Source organism: Pinus tabuliformis, chromosome 4_2 (assembly GCF_031772625.1).
Source record: "Pinus tabuliformis cultivar Carrire ecotype Pingquan chromosome 4_2, CPIR1, whole genome shotgun sequence".
Taxonomy (NCBI): Eukaryota; Viridiplantae; Streptophyta; class Pinopsida; order Pinales; family Pinaceae; genus Pinus; species Pinus tabuliformis.
This window is the reverse complement of record NC_142304.1, coordinates 963,096,648-963,114,533: the sequence shown is the minus strand read 5'-3', so window position 1 is coordinate 963,114,533 and position 17,886 is coordinate 963,096,648.

Sequence of the window (17,886 nt, the reverse complement as noted above, 5' to 3'; positions counted from 1 at the left end):
AATCACTCTTCGCAGCTGTTCCTCAAAATGGGTAAACAATCATATGGAGGTGAATGATCAGCCAATAGAAAAGTGGAGGTGATGGGCAAACACGACCATGGCTTTAATGGCTGATGATATTACATTCACGGTGGTCATTTACCGGAATAGTTCATTTTTTAATGAGCTTAAACGTGGGTGGAAACATTTGCTCGATCTTATGTTTATTTTTTAACGAGCATGAACTATGCGCTAAAACTGCTCGGATCTTGCGTTTATTTTTTAACGAGCATGAACTGTGTGCTAAAACTGCTCGATTAACCCAGTCATATGATAAGAATGTCTCATTGAAGATGCTATTTTTTATGGAGCTTAGATCTTACAAAGCTTTGCTCCGGATCCTTTCTTTATGCAAGTTCGGAAACGACTAATCCTACGAGTTTAAAGGGTTAGACCTAGGGGTTTAAAGGGAGGACCTAAAAATTAAAAAAAACAAATAGCTGCCCCTTGCTTGCACTCCAAAAGGTTTGCATGCCCCCAGGTATAAAATATTATTTCAAGGTTACCCCTCAATTTTGCAGACAAAACATTCGTTCCAACGGGAGAGGCCTACCTCTTCAGGCTACCCAAAGATTGTTCTGTTATTCTTTCAACAAAACACTTCTTCGGCGGTGTCTACCGAGATAGACAAAGGTGAGGCGCCAAACACGTAGCTTTGACAAGAGAATCATATTCTAGAATAACCCCTCTTCCAACCACGGACGAGGTACAGACTAGTCATATTCTCCCGCGGAAACCTACCCTATACCCAAAGTTTTCCTACCGAAGCAGACCAGGACGCATGCCCCCTGGGTTCCAGTCATATCCTTCCGAATCACTCGCGCTCATTGGGAGGACAGACTGTAGGTTGAGACATTTCTTGCATGAAGAGACCATTTAGGGATGGTACATGACTATTTGCGATGCGTGATCCGGGAAATGAAAGTTGGTCCACGAGCTTGACCACTCTTCCTTCATGCGGAAAACACATTACTCTAAAGAGTGAGGAGACGATGGCTCCCATGCAATATATATAGTCTCGTCCAAGGAGTAGGTTGTAATCCAAGGGTCCTTGAACGACCATCACGTTCATTTGAACAGTCTTCCCTTTCAATGTTATTGGCACATTGGGGAGGATCCCTAAAGGTCGACTGGTTCCTTTATCGAAACCTGTCAGATTTCTCATTTCAGGCAAAAGCACTGGCGAACCAAGCGCTTTCCAAGCAATAGAGGAAAGGATACTCACAGATGCCCCCTCATCAATGATGGTGCCAGCCATTACCATTCTGTATATTTGAACGATAATTCTGAATGGTATGCTTGCTGGCAACCGGGGTCTGCCTAGTTGGTTCCAATCGAAGGATACAACTAGGTTGCTTGGTGGTGGGACTGAATATACGGTCGGGTATGACTCTGACGAAGTTCCTTCCTGCGATAAAGGAATGGGAAAACTGCCCCCGTGTTCGTCGGAGTCTGTGTTGATGAAGAGAATTTGGACGGTGTCGTCTTTATTCTCTTCTGTGATGATATCATTCGAAGATAGAACCTCTGAAGGCAAGACTGGGTCAACTGCCGCCTCGACCTTTTGAATTTCGTTAGGTATGGATTCAGACGGTTCATCCTCAATGATAGGTGCTTCGGCTGACCACCTGGGCGGGCCAACCGGGTTCTCAACTGGTGAAGGACTTGGCAGGAGTTTTTGATATCCAGGAGGAAGTCGCGCTGGTAAAACCGGGCGATCTTCCAAAACTCTTTTAGCCTCGTCTAAGAAGGGACAACGGTGGATGGCATGGTCGCCTTCACACAGTTTGCAGGGAAATCTAGCTCTCCCTCTCTGTCCTGTGGCTTCACTTTCACTAGTTGACGGTGTGCTGTCAACATGGCTATCAGAGGTTGATGCCACCGAATTGTGCAAGCGAGGAGACCAGTCCCTTAGTATCCGTGGGATGCAAGGACAATCTCTGTGAAAGTGGTCCCCCTTGCATATGACACATGGCGATTTAGGCCTGGTCAGTGCAGTGTGTGGATTTTCGTTAGATGCCATTCTTTTGCCCCCAGTCGCTTTTGGCTCCTTCTTCTTCTTCTCTTTCTTCTTCTTTTCCTTCTTCTCCTTAGGAGCTTGGCTTTTGGCTTTGCCAGCTCCATCAAGCGAAGAGGAAGGAGGAGAGGAAGAATTAGAGGAAGTGGAAGGCTAGTGGGCAGCTTTAGACTGGTCTAACTGCTGATTTGATTGTCTAGGAGTAGTGGTGTTTTGAACAACATTAGTTGAGAAGAGCCAGACAGGCAAGCCGATTGTCAATCCTGGAAGCGACAATGTGGCCATATGGGGCGCTCCAACATCTCCCCAAGAGGAGAAGGGACTAGGACTTCCACCAAGGGGAATTCCTTGGTTGGAGGGCTCCATTGTCTCAACTGAAAGATCAACTCGGGAATAAGGGTGATTTATTATTCCGTTAAAATAAATTTTAATGACGCTTTAGACACAACTTTTTTTTTCAATTTTAAAGAGTCGAGAAAAAACAAAAGATGACTCTAGTCGCCTTCGATGTTTTAACGAGCCCGAAGTGACAAATGCTCGGACGGACTTTTTCCGTTATAGAGTCTGAAAAAGGCCAAAAGGAACTGCTCTGGAGATCTAGGTAGAGGGTGTGCCAAACCAATCACAAAACTGAAGAATACATTTTACGGTACGGCAGTCAATCTTCCCGAATGCTGTGTTCGGTGCATTGCGATCAGTAGGGTGGTCAACACGGCTTCCTAAGGATAAAGGTTTTAACCCTATAGGGGTCTCCCAATATATACGTGGGAGCACAATCCGTACTGGCACTTTTGGTCCCTCAGGAGGAATCACCCAACCATCAGCGAGGCCAACAGATACCAGGTTTTACGACGCCGGAACACGTCTCTAGCCTAGACCTCTATGTTGTGCGTTATGTTACAAAGCGTTATTAAATTCATTTAGTTTATTTTATGTTGATCTTTCTTAGAAGTTTGCCTTTTGAGGTTCACCACGAGATGTATAGACAACTTCCTAAATGAAATCTAAAAGATGATAAGCAAATTTTATCTCTTTTTCAACAATGAAAATCCTAGCTACAAAGGGAAAAGAAAGACACCATCTTTTCTCAGAGAGCAATCAGCACACTCTAAATGCACTTTCCCTAAATCAATCATGCAAACTATCAAGATGCAAATGCACAATGCAAGTGTTTGTTTTTCCGCTTTCTTAATATTGATGCCTAAAAAGAAAGCTTTTTGCACAACTTTGAATTTGCTTTTAAATGACAAATACAAACAAGTTTACTTTTTCGAAATCAGAAAGGGTAGAAGAGATTACAACACTTAACGATTTTCGAAATGAATACTTGTTTTGACACTCAAAAGAGACAAACTCAAACCAAAAGCAAAAATGAATGTATAACCAACTGTAAACAGCCAATGAACTCTCTCCTAAGATCACAATCAACAGATCTGAATCAAGGGCTACAGGATGACTATTTCACTCTTGCAAAGGGAAACTGTAAATGATGCCACAAACACATAAAAACACTCGCAGTCTTTTGTACAAAAGGAGGCGTAATTTAAGCAGAGAAAAGGGGCTATCAGATAGGTACCTATGCTGGTTACAGGCTGCAAAAATCAGAGATCAAAACAAGGAAAAACAGAGCAGAGAACCCCAGCTCCACAAGGCCTAACTGGATCAGCGCACCTGTATAACAGGGAAACTGAATTTCAATGCAGGTAGCCTTCACGGGAACTGCGTTGAAATGCAGAGTCTCTTCACAGAGCCTGCGCTGGAAAAGAAACGAGAGTTCTTCTCTGGGTTCTGGGTCACGGTTTGCTATTTAATCTACAGTTTCAGGCCAAATCAAAGCAACAAGCAAGGTACAATCAAAGGGATGCTTTGAAGGAGGACTAAGATCTATCACAAAGGATCATCAAATCATTTGTGAGTCCATTGTTCAGATCATAGACAAATCCAGTGATTGGATCAAAGCAGCAGCTGTCTACTTTGCATCTGAGAATAGCAGATGTAGTTCGATTGCCGCTGTTGAGTCTATGAAACAAACAATGATAGAAACAAAAATAAAATGACTAAACAGATCTCCCCAGCGGAGTCGCCAATTTGTTGTGGGGAAAAATGCCTATGTAGGACGATCCTATCCACCTAAGGTGTGACAGTGCCTTAGCAACAAACAAAGACAGCTATTCTAGTATTCTTCCTTTATGAAATAAGAATGAAGAGAGATGGATGGACTAACCGGTGTCTTCCGTTTGTCCCTCGATCCGGTTTTCTCTTCTCTTTGGGAGTTCCCAGCTACTTCCCTTCTCGCTCGCCTAGCTTCAACAGGTTCCTGCAAGATCACAAGAAGAGAACACTACACAAAGACATAGATTCATATTCATAACTAGTTCAGGATTAGAAATTAGCTAAACATACTAATGCAATCATACATCAAAGACACATCAGTATATAGGAGAAACCAAGATAGCTTTATTGATGAAATAACAAGGTTCAGGAGGAGATACAACCAAGAGAGTTCCAATCTAGCATCTCCTTCCCAGCAAATGAAATTCCTATCTTCACCTCCCTTCAAAGCATTAAGCACCCAATGATTCCAATCTCAAACCAACAACAATTCTTTGCAATAACAAAATTCCAGCCTCTAGATCTCATGGAGGAGAGATCTATATATAGATGTTTGGAGAGAAGATGAGTCAGCTTGAGATCTGACTAGTGTCCTCTCTCTCTGTCAGTTCTTACTTCCACTTGGAGACTAAGAGCCTCTTACTCATCACTTAGTCGAACTCAGCAAGGCAAGTGTCATGGAGGAAGATTCTGGAAGCTTCCACAGTCTTTACACCTCGCACAAAAGACTCTGCCATTTGTCATTTCCCGCTCAGCGCACCCTGGTAGTGCTTCTACCTGCGTTGCAATGCAACTAGCCAGTGTAACCTCTGCATTTCAACGCAGGCAGCTAGTGGAGCCTCTGAATTGATCCTGAATTGACTTGTTTTTTAGCAGTTTCTGGTGGAGAACTTCTGTGAATTGCTGTGGTTTGTTAGCCTTGTTCCTCTAGGGGTAGGAACAACATGTTTAGGGACTTTGGATCCCTTGGATTATGGACATTTCATGCTTATGGTTGTAAGGCACAAAAATGTCTATAACACCCGGCCGAGTGAGGGTTACATGTAATAAAATCGATACCCATTTCGCAAAAGGACCGACATCAATTATATGGTGGAGAGGAGTAGGTGGAGTGCGCATCTTTCGATCAAAAATTTGGCAGTTGTGGCATTTTCGGACTGCGTAAATACAATCTTTAAACAAAGATGGCCAGAAATAGCCAACGCGCAAAATCTTTTGGGCTGTGGCATACCCAGACATATGACCACCACACGCTCCAGAGTGGCAGTCATTTAGAACCCTTTCAGCTTCCTCATGAGTTAATCAACGTCGAAAAACGGAGTCTACCCCACGATGATAAAGTGTATCTCCAATAATTTTGTATTGTTGGGATTGGAATCGTATTTTCTGACGCTCTGATCTTGAAATTTTAGGCCGAAAGGATTGGGTTTGGAGATAAACAATGATATCCCCATACCATGGATCAAGAGTGCTAATAAGAAACAAGGATTCGTCCGCAATGGGCTCATCCGCCACAGTTTCAATATCAGCACGCGGGAAGTCACACATCAACTCCGGAAAAACTAAAGATTTCTTTGACTTAGATTTTTCAAACTCCAAGTCAAATTCCTGCAGGATAACAATCCATTTGGAATACTTGCCCCCTAGCAATTGTTTTGTCAAAATATAGATCATAGGGTTACAGTCGGATATTACAGTAGCTTTGCGTAGTAAAATGTAATGACGAAAACGTTGGACAGCTTGAACAGCTGCCAAGGCCAATTTCTCCACATGCGAATATTTTAGCTCAGTTGGATTTAATGTGCGACTAAGGTAATAAATCACATGTTCACTACCAAATTCATCTTCCTGAACTAACACCATTCCGATGGTGGAATGGGATGCGGCGAGATACAAGAGGTAATCCTGGTTGTAGTTGGGAGGATGCAATAACGGTGCATGGGTCAACGTGTGTTGTAGAGCATTAAAAGATTTGTCAGCTATCTCATCCCAAAAGAATGGAGTATTATGTTTCAACAACCTCGTAAAACCCTTTGTTATCTCGGCATAGTTAGGAATGAATCAACGTAAAAAGTTTTCTTTCCCTTGCAAACTTTGGAGTTGGCATAGAAACAAAGAAGGAGGTAATTTGACGATGGATTCAACCTTTGAGGGATCAACACGAATGCCAGCTTTCGAAACAACAAATCCCAATAATCGACTCGCTTCTATACATAAAACACATTTGTGTGGATTCAACCTAATTCGATAATGCCTACATCTCATGAAGATTGCTCGTAAATGAGTGAGATGATCAACTCTACGTAATGAATGGGCAGGTAAATCATCAAGATAAGGTTGCACAATGTGCTTGATGTCATGAAACGTGTAAGACATGGCTCTTTAAAAATTTGCTCCAGCGTTCTTCAACCCAAAAGGTAATTTGCAATAAGAAAACGTCCCCCATGGACAAATGAAAGTTGTTTTTGGTTGATCAGCAGGTAGAATATTGATTTGATTATGACCAGAAAAGCCATCCATAAAGGAGAATATTTCACTGCTAGCACAATCATCAATGATTTGATCGATATAGGGAGTTGGGTAATTGTCTTTTGGACAGGCTCGATTAATATCCCTATAATCGATACATATTCTTATTGTTCCTTGATTTTTATTAACATGAACAATATTCGATATCCAATCCGTTAAGGGAATTGGATAAATGAAACCTGCTTTAAGTAATTTTTCAACTTCTGCTTTATTTGCAGCAACTTTTTGCGGATGAATCTGACGCAAACATTGCCGGATGGGTTTAGCATCCGGGTAGGTTTTGATTTCATGAACAACAATTGATGGGTCAATTCCTAGCATTTCTTCATATGACCAGGCAAACACGTCACGAAATTCTTGAAATAGGGCCTTATATGTTTGAAATTCATCTTTCGTACAAGAGGCACCTATATGAATGTTTTCAATAATTCCCGGTTTAACTGAGATGTCAATAGGAACTGTTCGAGAAATATTTCCCAAATTTAACTCAGAATCAGGATTTTTCAATGGATTCTGTGGTTCCTTGACATAATTAGTCGTAAAGATAGATGAAAAATCATTTTCAAAATGATCAATCTCAGGTAAAAATGAATATCTATGATGGAGATCTTCCCATGGTAAATCATCAACAGACAAAATTTCACGAATTTGCTCATTAGTATGAACAAGTTCGGAGAATGTTGTTGAATCTGAGTTTGATGATGAAAGTGATTCTCCATAGACCACATTCATGGGGTCAATTTTGGTTGAAGAAGGGTCGGAAAATGACTGTATGGCCTGAAACGCAATTTCATAAGGACTCAAAGGCATAGCATCACCAAATGAATCCATCTCAGATTCGGAAGGTACGATCCAGGGATCATCATAAACAATTGTGTCTGATGAAATCATATGAATGGTTGCAGTAAAAGGCTATACGTTTGGAGGAGGAAAGGAAAATGTTCCTAGTAAACCAGAACCTTTAACTAATCCTACTCCAACATCCTTGTAAGGGATAGTTGTTTTGCCGACATGCTGGATACTTTCAGAAGAGGTTGGGTCAGATGAAAAGTAAGTTAGCTGGTCTATAGTTATGATCTTTCCATTATGAGGAAACTTTATAAGCCGAAAGACCGATGAAACAACAGCAGTCATAGTGTAAGACCAACTACGACCCAAAATAAGGTTGTAATCAAGAGGGGCATCAACCACTTCCATGTCTAGATTAACAGTTTTGCCTTCAACTCCTATAGGTAAATCCTGTAGAATGTGATAAGGATGGAACCCGCGGCCATCAAAAGCCTTTAGAATTGTCAGGGATTGATTGAGAGTATGAGAACCAAGCGATCTCCAACAGTGGATCGACATAATACACATTGAAGCTCCCTCATCAATCACAGTCCTATAGCAAGGTCTGTTTTTGACTAAAACTGGAATCTGGACAGCCGTTTGATGAGGTAAGCAAGGTGTACTATTTTCTAAATCGAAGATTATAAGGTTCGAGTCCTGAATATCAACAGCTCCTATAGCTGACAATAGCAATTTACGTTGTGTTGGACATGATTGCAGCACCTCCAAAGCCGAAATTATTGAAGGAGAAATAGCTAAATCTTCAACAATGTTATAGTTCTGAGCAGCTCTCGCATGTGGATTGAAAGCTGACTTTCGAAGTATACCCTTCGTGGGTGGTTTGATTACTAAGTCTGGGTTAGGTTTCTCGATCTGCAGCGGATCAGAACCAGGAGTTGAAGTTGATGGGTTTGAGTTAAAAGATTCTGCTTCCTTCCCACCAACAGGACTTTTACTTCCATAATCTTGCGATCGTGTCACAATCATAACATGGGACATCATCATTATGGGTTCCTCTGAGGCATTTGAGGAAGAACCTATCATCTTACTGTCTTGACTAGGAAAAGGATCCTTCAAAACAAAAGGCGTTTGAGAACCTTTGACGATTTTCGCAACCTCTGCGCAATGAGGGCAGTCTCTTGTAAAATGCTCTTCGTCACAAATGAGACAAGGATAACGAGGTTTACGTTTCTCATCAGTAGATTCCGTTTTTTCTGGTTTCTCTTTCGAATTTTTATCTGATTTATTTTTCTTCTTCCCCTTCTTACCGCCGGATATTGATTTGGTCGTAGATGACTCTACGACATGAATATCGGTAGAAATTTCCATGGAAGAGTCTCCTGTCAGGGAATCTGGTAAAGTTATAATAGGAGAAGAATTCTTGGAAGATTTCTTCTTACTTTTGGTATTAACTGTACCAATCATACTGTCAGCGGAATGAGACCCCGAAGGAGCTGCAGTTATTTGATTTTGTTTAGGAAGGTTGGGGATTTTCTCGTGTAACATACTCAACTGCGTATAAACGAGGTTAAGGTACTGAGCTTGACCAATTACTTGCTCTTCAGTAACAACTCCCGCGTTAGCTACATCCTTAGTGATTTTCGGTAATAATGATTTGACAAACCATTCTGCTAAGATCTGATCCAGAATAAAAACTTTCACTAAACGCCGTCGACGTCTCCATTCATGAATGTGATCTGAAATATAAGTGGACGTTGACTGTTTTAATGAAGTTAATAATTCTGTGCCATTGTCATATCTGACAGGCAACTGAAAATGAGTTAAAAACGAAGTAGCTAACTGACTAAAGTTATAAAAAGTGGCTCGTGGTAACTCAATGTACCACTTGGCCGCAAGACCAATCAGAGTGCGTTGAAAAAGATGTAAGTGAATTGAATCATCTGAAATGGAGTTAGATGCACACCAGTGGTGATAAGTCATCACATGGTTTGATGAATCCTCTCCTAATTTACCTTAAAACTTAGGAATATCACTGGGCAACTTATTTGGCATTGGCGGCCAAAACAGAAGATAATTAATCGGATCATTCATAAGGCGAGACAAATCAGGAAAGTCCAAAGTTGCAATGAACGGCAACTAACGATTAGGGTCTCTAAAAATCTGGGTCATAAGACCAACCCCAGGAGGAGGATGTCCAGGATAACTTGGAATTGGAATTGCATTTGGGATATTATATCCTCCTGGAAAACCTGGATTAACCAGACCGTACTCGGGTTGTTGAGGTTGCTGGTAAGTATATCCAGGGTACGGTTGATACTGATAGACTGGGTTCTGCACAGCAGGACCAAATTGGTATTGTCCCTGGTACGATTGATAAGTAAATTGAGGTTGACTTGTGACAACTGTACTTGGACCAGGCTGTCCTACAGGCATCTGAACCGAAGTCTGAATTGTAGGTCCAGATTGAGGTCCAGATGCTTAAGGAGTTGATGCAGGGACAGTAGAAATCGAAGCTTCCGATACTCCAGAAGAAGGTGGGGTAGATTGAGCAGATGTTGCAGTAGTTGCAGCAGTCGTTTGAGGCGGAGTACGAGGTGTACTAGGCCCAGGCTGTGAAGCTACCCCAGGTGCAGAAGTTTGAATAGTAGACTGGACAGGTTGCTGGGTTGAACCAGAAACCAAAGGTTGTCCAGGTTGAGATGACATCTGCACATTAGGTTGCAAAATCTGCTGAGTTTGTGATGGATCCCACACGTTCATTCCGGGGTATGGACCCATAACAGGTTGAGCATATTGAGGACCATAACCAGGTTGAGGGTAGGGTTGATAATTCAAAGGTACATTTCCAGCTCCTTGGACAAATGATTGACCTGAAGGTGGTTGGAAACCTTGGGTTGGGTACTGACCTTGAGGTTGATAACCTTGAAGCACGTACTGATACTGGGGTTGACCTTGAGGTATATATTGATAGTGGGGTTGACCTTGAGGTACGTACTAAGTCTGGGGTTGACCTTGAGGAATGTACTATTCCGAAGGTATGTACTGTCCTTGGGTTTCCCCCCAGGCGGTAACTGAGTACCTTGAGGTTGCCCCCCAGGCGATAATTGAGGATTTTGAGGTTGCCCCCCAGGCAGTAACTGACTACCTTGAGGTTGTGGATTTGGAATAGTACCTAACATCATAAGAATATCTTCTACACTCAACGGCTTATTTCTGTTATTACCAGCTAATAACCCATGTTCAACAGGTTGAGGAGATGCTCCTGAAAAAGTACCAGTTAGTGACTGATACCCAGACAGAACAGAAGGACCGCCATACAAAAATGTTTCTGGAGATTGAGAAAACATGGACGACTGTCTCGACAAATTCAAAGGTGGATAATAATCTCTAGGTGTTGGATGATAAGGAACTCGAGGTGGTGAAAAACTGAGTCCTGGGTTTTCTAAAAAATTGGTCAATGAAAGATACCAAGTGTCACTCCTAGGTGGACTGTAAAATATCGATTCACGCTCCCTAAGTTCTATAGTTGGTTGATTTTCAGGGATAGATATACCTTCTTCCAGAGTAACAAGTTCTTCAATAGCAATCAGTCCAGAAGGAAGATTTTGGGTAATTATTCTTCCTACCCTGGGTGAACCAGGACCACTAGAAGTTGGAGAGGCAAATCCTAATGATGGAGTAGCAACAGGTTCAGTTTCAGGTTCAGAAATTTCAGGTTCCTCGACTAATTAACTAGTAGAAGAAAAACTACCAGTAACTTCGGAAAATGAAACAGGTTCAATAATATACTTTGGTGCTTGAACTTGATAATTAGGATGCACAACTAAAGAAGATTCTCCTTCTTCTGGTGACCCAACTCTAATTTCACTAGGAGTTACAAGAGCTCGTAGCCCTTCAAGCTGGCTTGGAAAAAACTCAGGAGGTTGGCCCCGAAGTCTACGGGACTGTCTCGATAATTCAGCCACGATTAAAAATTTTAATTACTTCACATGCAAACAAAGAAAAATCTCAATGAAAACCACCTAAAGTCTCTAAAGAACCAAACAATTTGAATCATACGCCTAAAGAATCTAGGAGTTCAAACCACACACAAACAGTAACTTTCCATACTGAAAACACTAGTTGGTGATGAAATCCAACGTCGCAGAATTCAATACAAAAATGGCGGTTGGAACAATTACCCCGACAACCTACTTAATGAATAGACTGACACAAGTTTCTCCACTAAACCGTCTCAAGTGAAAAGAACCCCCCAGAAAATCCAAGTGAGTCTAGTCGACGTTTGCTCCAGGTACAGTGGGATCTTCCCTCCACTGTCACCTTAGGAAAGAATCCTATAGAATATGGTCACTATGGTTACCAACAGAAACAAATATACCTGGGGGAACAGTTTGTGATCTGACACACACGCAAGGGCAGAATAACAAGCTCAATCCCCTTGAAGGCTCCTTGACATAATCCAAGGTTTACCAACAAGTGACCCCAGGCTCCTCGACAATGGTTAATCCAAGGTTTACCATTTTTAATACGTGTATATCTTCTATCGTTCCCAATGAGGAAGGATTGATTACCCCACTGGTTCGGATATGATCTCGTGCTTGACTCCTTTAAGAGGAGCTTCCGAGAGCATAGATGTAACAATTGGAATTTATCTACTACCGCAAGATACAACTACTTGTTTGTTTAAACTATCTTGGTGAGTTAATTACTCCCTACTCCAAGATACTAGCCTAAGCTATCATGGTGATAAAGAGCCCTAGAAACAAAAAGATTGCTAGGTAGATTTTACTTTAAGCATTATTTTTATTGGTTTTTTCTTAAGTCAAAAGGTGCGGAGATGAAACTTTATGGTGTGAAGACTCGACTCCAAAACACTAAAAATTCACCTAAGATGATAAACAATCATTTTTCTTCAATGAACTTCTAGCTAAAGAAAGAGTTGAGAATGCAATTGCTTGAAAAACAAATCTTTCCTTAACAAACAAATGAAAAGAAAAATCTTTTTGTCTTTTTCAACAAACTCAAAAATGAGACTACTAATTATGCTCACGAAAACTATCCTTTTCTTTTCAACACTCAAACACTATAGAAATCAAATTCTTTTCAAAAGAGATTTTAAAACTTCTAGAAAGCACTCAAAACTATGAAAAATCTAATCTTGAGATCTACAAATTCTAAAAAAAACTAATGAAGCAAAAGCTTACAAAATTTCTTTTCAAGGATGTTTTACTTAGTTATCAGCAAACTAAGGACTAACTTGTTTAGAAGAACAAATTAATAAAAAACAACCAGCTTTTGTTTTCTTTTTAAAAATGAAATCCAAAACTTTCAAAGAAAGTTCTTTCAAAGCTTCGCAAAGAGAAAAACGAGATGTATTCCTCAACAAAGGTAGATTTTTCAAATCGGTAAGACTCATAAGAAGACCAACAAAAACCAGGGTGATCTGAGGTTTCTAAGACTTCTAAGCTCTGAGTCACTACAAAGACCAAAAGAAAATCAAGCCAGGCACGCAAAACTTCTAGAAATTCACCTAAAACATAAATGCCAATGGAATTTACTCAAAAGAAGTTTCTGACAAGACACATGCAGTTTTGGGCAGACGCTAAAACACATAAACAAATCCTAAGCTGAATTGGATGAAAAGCTTTTAGGTTTTTCAAAAATTTGACAGGGTTCGCAAGCCCCTGGTAGAACCAGGTGCGGTACCGCACTGTGCAGAAAAGAAAAAGTGCGAGGATGCCCACACTGTGCTACACACAGTAGGTGCGGTCCTCTCTCAAAAACGTGAAAAAACAAAAAACAACTCACAAACTAAAAACCTACCCAATCCCACACACATCAAGCAAAAACCAGAAATAGAGAAACAGTTTCTCAAGTCAAAGCAAAAGCAAAGGAAAAAACCAAAATTCAAGTCCCCAGTGGAGTCGCCATTTTGTTGGCCGGATAAGCCATTCTTGCGGACAAGACTGACCTCCCTAGTATCTATGGATATCTAGCGACAAGCAAACCAAACAAATTCTATCTTTCTCTAAATATTGTGATTTATAAATAAAGGCCAATAGGTGTTTTAGACCCTACCTCAAGTCCAATGCTAGTTTGTGGAAGCCACGCTCCGTTGATCCAAATGAGTTCGCTTGTAAAGAACCTGCACACACAAACATGCACACATCAAATATCACCTGAAAAACCAATATAATTAACCATATTTATCATGATGATCAAGGAGTTCATGAAATAAACCATAGAAGACAATTTATTGAGAAAAATGAACTTGATTGTATTAACTTTAATCAAAGAAGAACTTTACAACCTTGGTGCCTTGATGTTGTACAAGCTCCTCCCAGGGTCGAACAGGAATCTCCTCTACTTTGACAAGCTTCACTCTCTTCCCAATGAGATCAAAAGGTATGTGATCTCTCCTCTCAAGCTCAATTAGGAAGCCTAAATTTCATCAGCATTTACCCTCAAAAATATTCAACTTTTTTCCTCCCTAGTAACCAGCCCAATGCCTCATTTTATAGTGCAGAGGAAGGAAGTTACTAGGTCCACCTTCAAAGGGATAGAGGCCTCCTTCAAAGGGATAAGCTCCTCTCATCAAGGGGTTAGCTCCTTTAGTTATGGGATGCATCAACCACCTAGGAGCGAACCAACCACGTCAAGATTCCTTCTAGAAACATCCAGAATTAACCCAAAGTGAGTTTTTAAGAATAAACTTGTGCCTTTTTGACTTTCACAAGGGTCCGCACCCACCCCTTTAGAGATAGAGCGGGCAGGTCCGCAGGGAACATGATTAGTGGGTGCGGGACCACAGACGTTGCTAACAGAAAGTGCGGGCATAGAGTTTTAGGGCTTTTGAAGGGATTTCTTTCATTTTCAAGGCTTGACATGAAGAGCTGAGGTTTGAGACTTGCAAAGGAGGACAGTATGAGTGGTGATAGACTCACACTGTCTATAGAAAGTCATGGTGACAATATTTTGTGTAATAGGAAGGTCATATATGATGTATGTATAGAGTCATATTTTTGCAGACCTTTTTTATATTCAAAGGGAGCATGGACAACACACTTCAACATATCAGAGAATTCAGCATGTACTTAGGGGGAGCATAACCCTTTGCCCTTGATGAAAAAGGGGGAGAGTGACTTGGGGTTTCCATCAAGTCCAAATGGGGAGATTGTTGGCATTATCATACAGATTTGGCACTATGACACAGGTGTTGTCCTTGATGGCAACTCACACAGATGACAAATCACAGTTCAGGCTCATAGAATGAAGAAAGAGAGGTATATAGAGGTTCCCCATTGACCAAGCCACATGTACACGCGGGTTCGCAGAACAAAAGGCGTGTATAGCGTACACATGCACTTTCACAGAAGGAAAGGTGCGTACATGTTGGAAAACTTAGTTTTGGTCCGTGGTATTTGGTCCATGGTATTTTAATCCATGGTATTGGTCTAAGGTATCTTGTCCGAAGTGTTGACAATAGGTATTTGGTCCAAGGTATTGATTCTAAGTGGTTTTGGACCATGGTATTGAGTAAGGCCTAAGAATATAAAAGGAGGAGAAGATCATTAGGCAAAGGCACTCATGAATCGAATATCTAATGAAGAGCAAGATCTAGAATGCAGGTTATTGGGTTATGGTGCACAGCTGGATCTGAATCAAGGATGAACCTGAGCGCTTGATGAAGGATAAGTTCTATTGATGGGTCAAGATATTAAGGCTTGAAAAGAAGTATCTTTGTGTGGTTTTGATCTTTTATCTGAATAAATGGCACATGTTGTAATCTGTAAATATGATGATCTCGGTATAACTGATGTCTGGAATTGTTGTAAAGTTTAAATCATCATTTATAGATCTATATGCAGGTTCACTTTAGCAGAGGCGCATATACACGCTAGTTCTCCATATCAAAACAACGTATATCCAGGTTCGCCTTGAGAAAATGGCGTATGTACGCAAGTTCGACACATAGAAGTAGTGTATACCTAATAAAATATGCTTTAGCTACTTCTGTATGTTGTTGTAGTGTTCTGGGTTCTAGCTTGGGTTCTGGTTACTATTACTGTATTCTGGTTACATCATTATGAGAAGTGATTGATTGATTTAGTTTTGGTTGGTGCAAAGGAGATTGATTGATGCAAATATATTTGATGTTTGATTGATGTTATTGATGGAACCAGTCTAAAAATTTATGAAACATGGTCCCTGGAAGAAAGGAGAAGGTTGTAGCCTTCTGTAGGCCGTCACCTACGTAATAGTAAACACATCAGCTAGTACAAGAGCTAGGGGGTTGTATCTCCCTTCTAGGAGAAGCTAGAGAATGAGAGAAGGTTGTAGCCTTCTACAGGTAGAAGCCTGCGTACTAGTATAAGATTGCACCAGTACAAAAATTGTAAAGAGAAGTTTCTTATTAAAAGAAGATAGAGACGATTGCAGCAGGTGGTTTTCACCCACATTGGGTTTCCACCTTATATCTTGTGTTCATGTGTGTGATTGTCTGTTCCATGTTTACTGCACCTGGTTATTGTTTATATGGTTATGATGCACAGATTAAAGATCAACATATGATGAATTAACTGAGTTATAAGTTTGAAGTGTATACACTAGTTTCCTTAAATATAGTTGCGTATACACGCAAGTTTGATTAAATGAAGTAGTGTATGTAAATCTGAAATGAAATATTATTGACTTGCTAATACTGATTCACCCCCCCTTCTCAGTATTATTTCCAACAAATATCTGTTATAGTTTTATCCGTGATGCACTGAAGGTGTTTTTCCTTCAGCAACACTACAATACATTGTAGTTTCAATTCAGCGGAGAAGTGTACCCAGTAGTAGCCTTGGTCTGTGTGCAAATGCGTTGAATTCACAATAGACTTTATCTATTGTTTTGAAGGTGATTCGCCTTCAATAGTACTTCATCTTAGTGGATCCTTTCAATATACACCTTCAACGAATGCATACAGCCCTGGGGTACATGCTATATATTCCAATTTTGTTGTGAGGGTACAAAAACAATGAAATAATCACATCGATTTCAGCCATCTTATTGTTATTGTATGAAAGCATGCTTGTGTAGTGTTTACCAAACTTATATAGAGCCAAATTTACTATACTTTTATAGTTTCACTTAGATGCTCACTTTTCTTAATTTAGGTGTTTTTTGTAGTACTATTTTATGCACAAATTTATCTTTAAGAAAAGTGCACAGTAGAGAAGGGTTCTATATTTTCAGCAAGGGACACTCTTCTAGGTAGGAGGTACTCTATTATAGGGAGCTTCTATCATGCATGTTAGGTGATTTATCCTAGACAGAGTTCCAAGTCCTTACCTCATTGACAAAGTCCTTGCCAGACAAGACACCGGTGGATAGAGTTCCAAGTCCCTAAATTTCCAAAAAACCCACCCGACCCTAGCTATCTAGCCTAAAATCCTTTACATTCGAGTCATCTCTTGGCTGTGATTTCCTAGAGAGAGCCCTCTCTGGTTTTGTAGGGCTAGCTACCAAAGTAAAAGCTTGGTATGTGGCTACCTCTGTTGATCTCTTCATCAGGTGAGGACATTATGGAGGATAACATATGGCATGAAAACTAGGGAGTGATAACGTGTTCTAGTGAATGTAAGGTTCCCAAGTCATGGAAAAATGCAATGCTAGTTATGAGGTCATGACTGCCAAGGTGTGTTAGGGAATGCTAGGGCATGCTAAGATGTGCCAGATAGTATGAAGACATGTCAAACAAGCTAAGATGTGCCAAGTGCTAAGGCGTGCTAAGATTTACAAGGGTTCCAAGTCCCTGACTCCTCTTCTTCCATATGATATCCACTTATGACATTTTCTTTGCAATATTTGGTGCATTTCATAGTTATAGGTGATTTATAGGTTATCAATGTCTTCAGAATTTCACTTCTAATTGAGTATTCAACTGAACATATTGATTCTCTTATACATAACTATTTTTCCCTCCACTTAATTTTCATAAATTCAATAACCATTAGGTAGGTACCTACATCTTTGATGTTGCTTTGCTTGTTCAGTAAAATATTGCCGAGACTTTAATTTATTGAAAGTTGTAGAATTTACAATTTATGAAGTTTCAAGGTCTAATTTTGAAAAATATAATTCTTTAAAGGGCGCTAGCTCAATGGAAGAACACCTCCTTTACAAGCAGGAGGTTGATGTTTCAATTCCATCGTGCCCTGACATACATATGAAATGGCAACAATCAATTTTTGGTGACAGAGGCCCTTTTGGCCATCACCAATGAGCTTTGGTGATATTTTTTGACCCTCACCAAAAATATGAAATGGTGTTGGTCAATGAACGCAACCATATATACGCATCAATAGTGACAACCCTTAAAGGTCCGTACCCATAAATCGTTGTTGTTGATATGA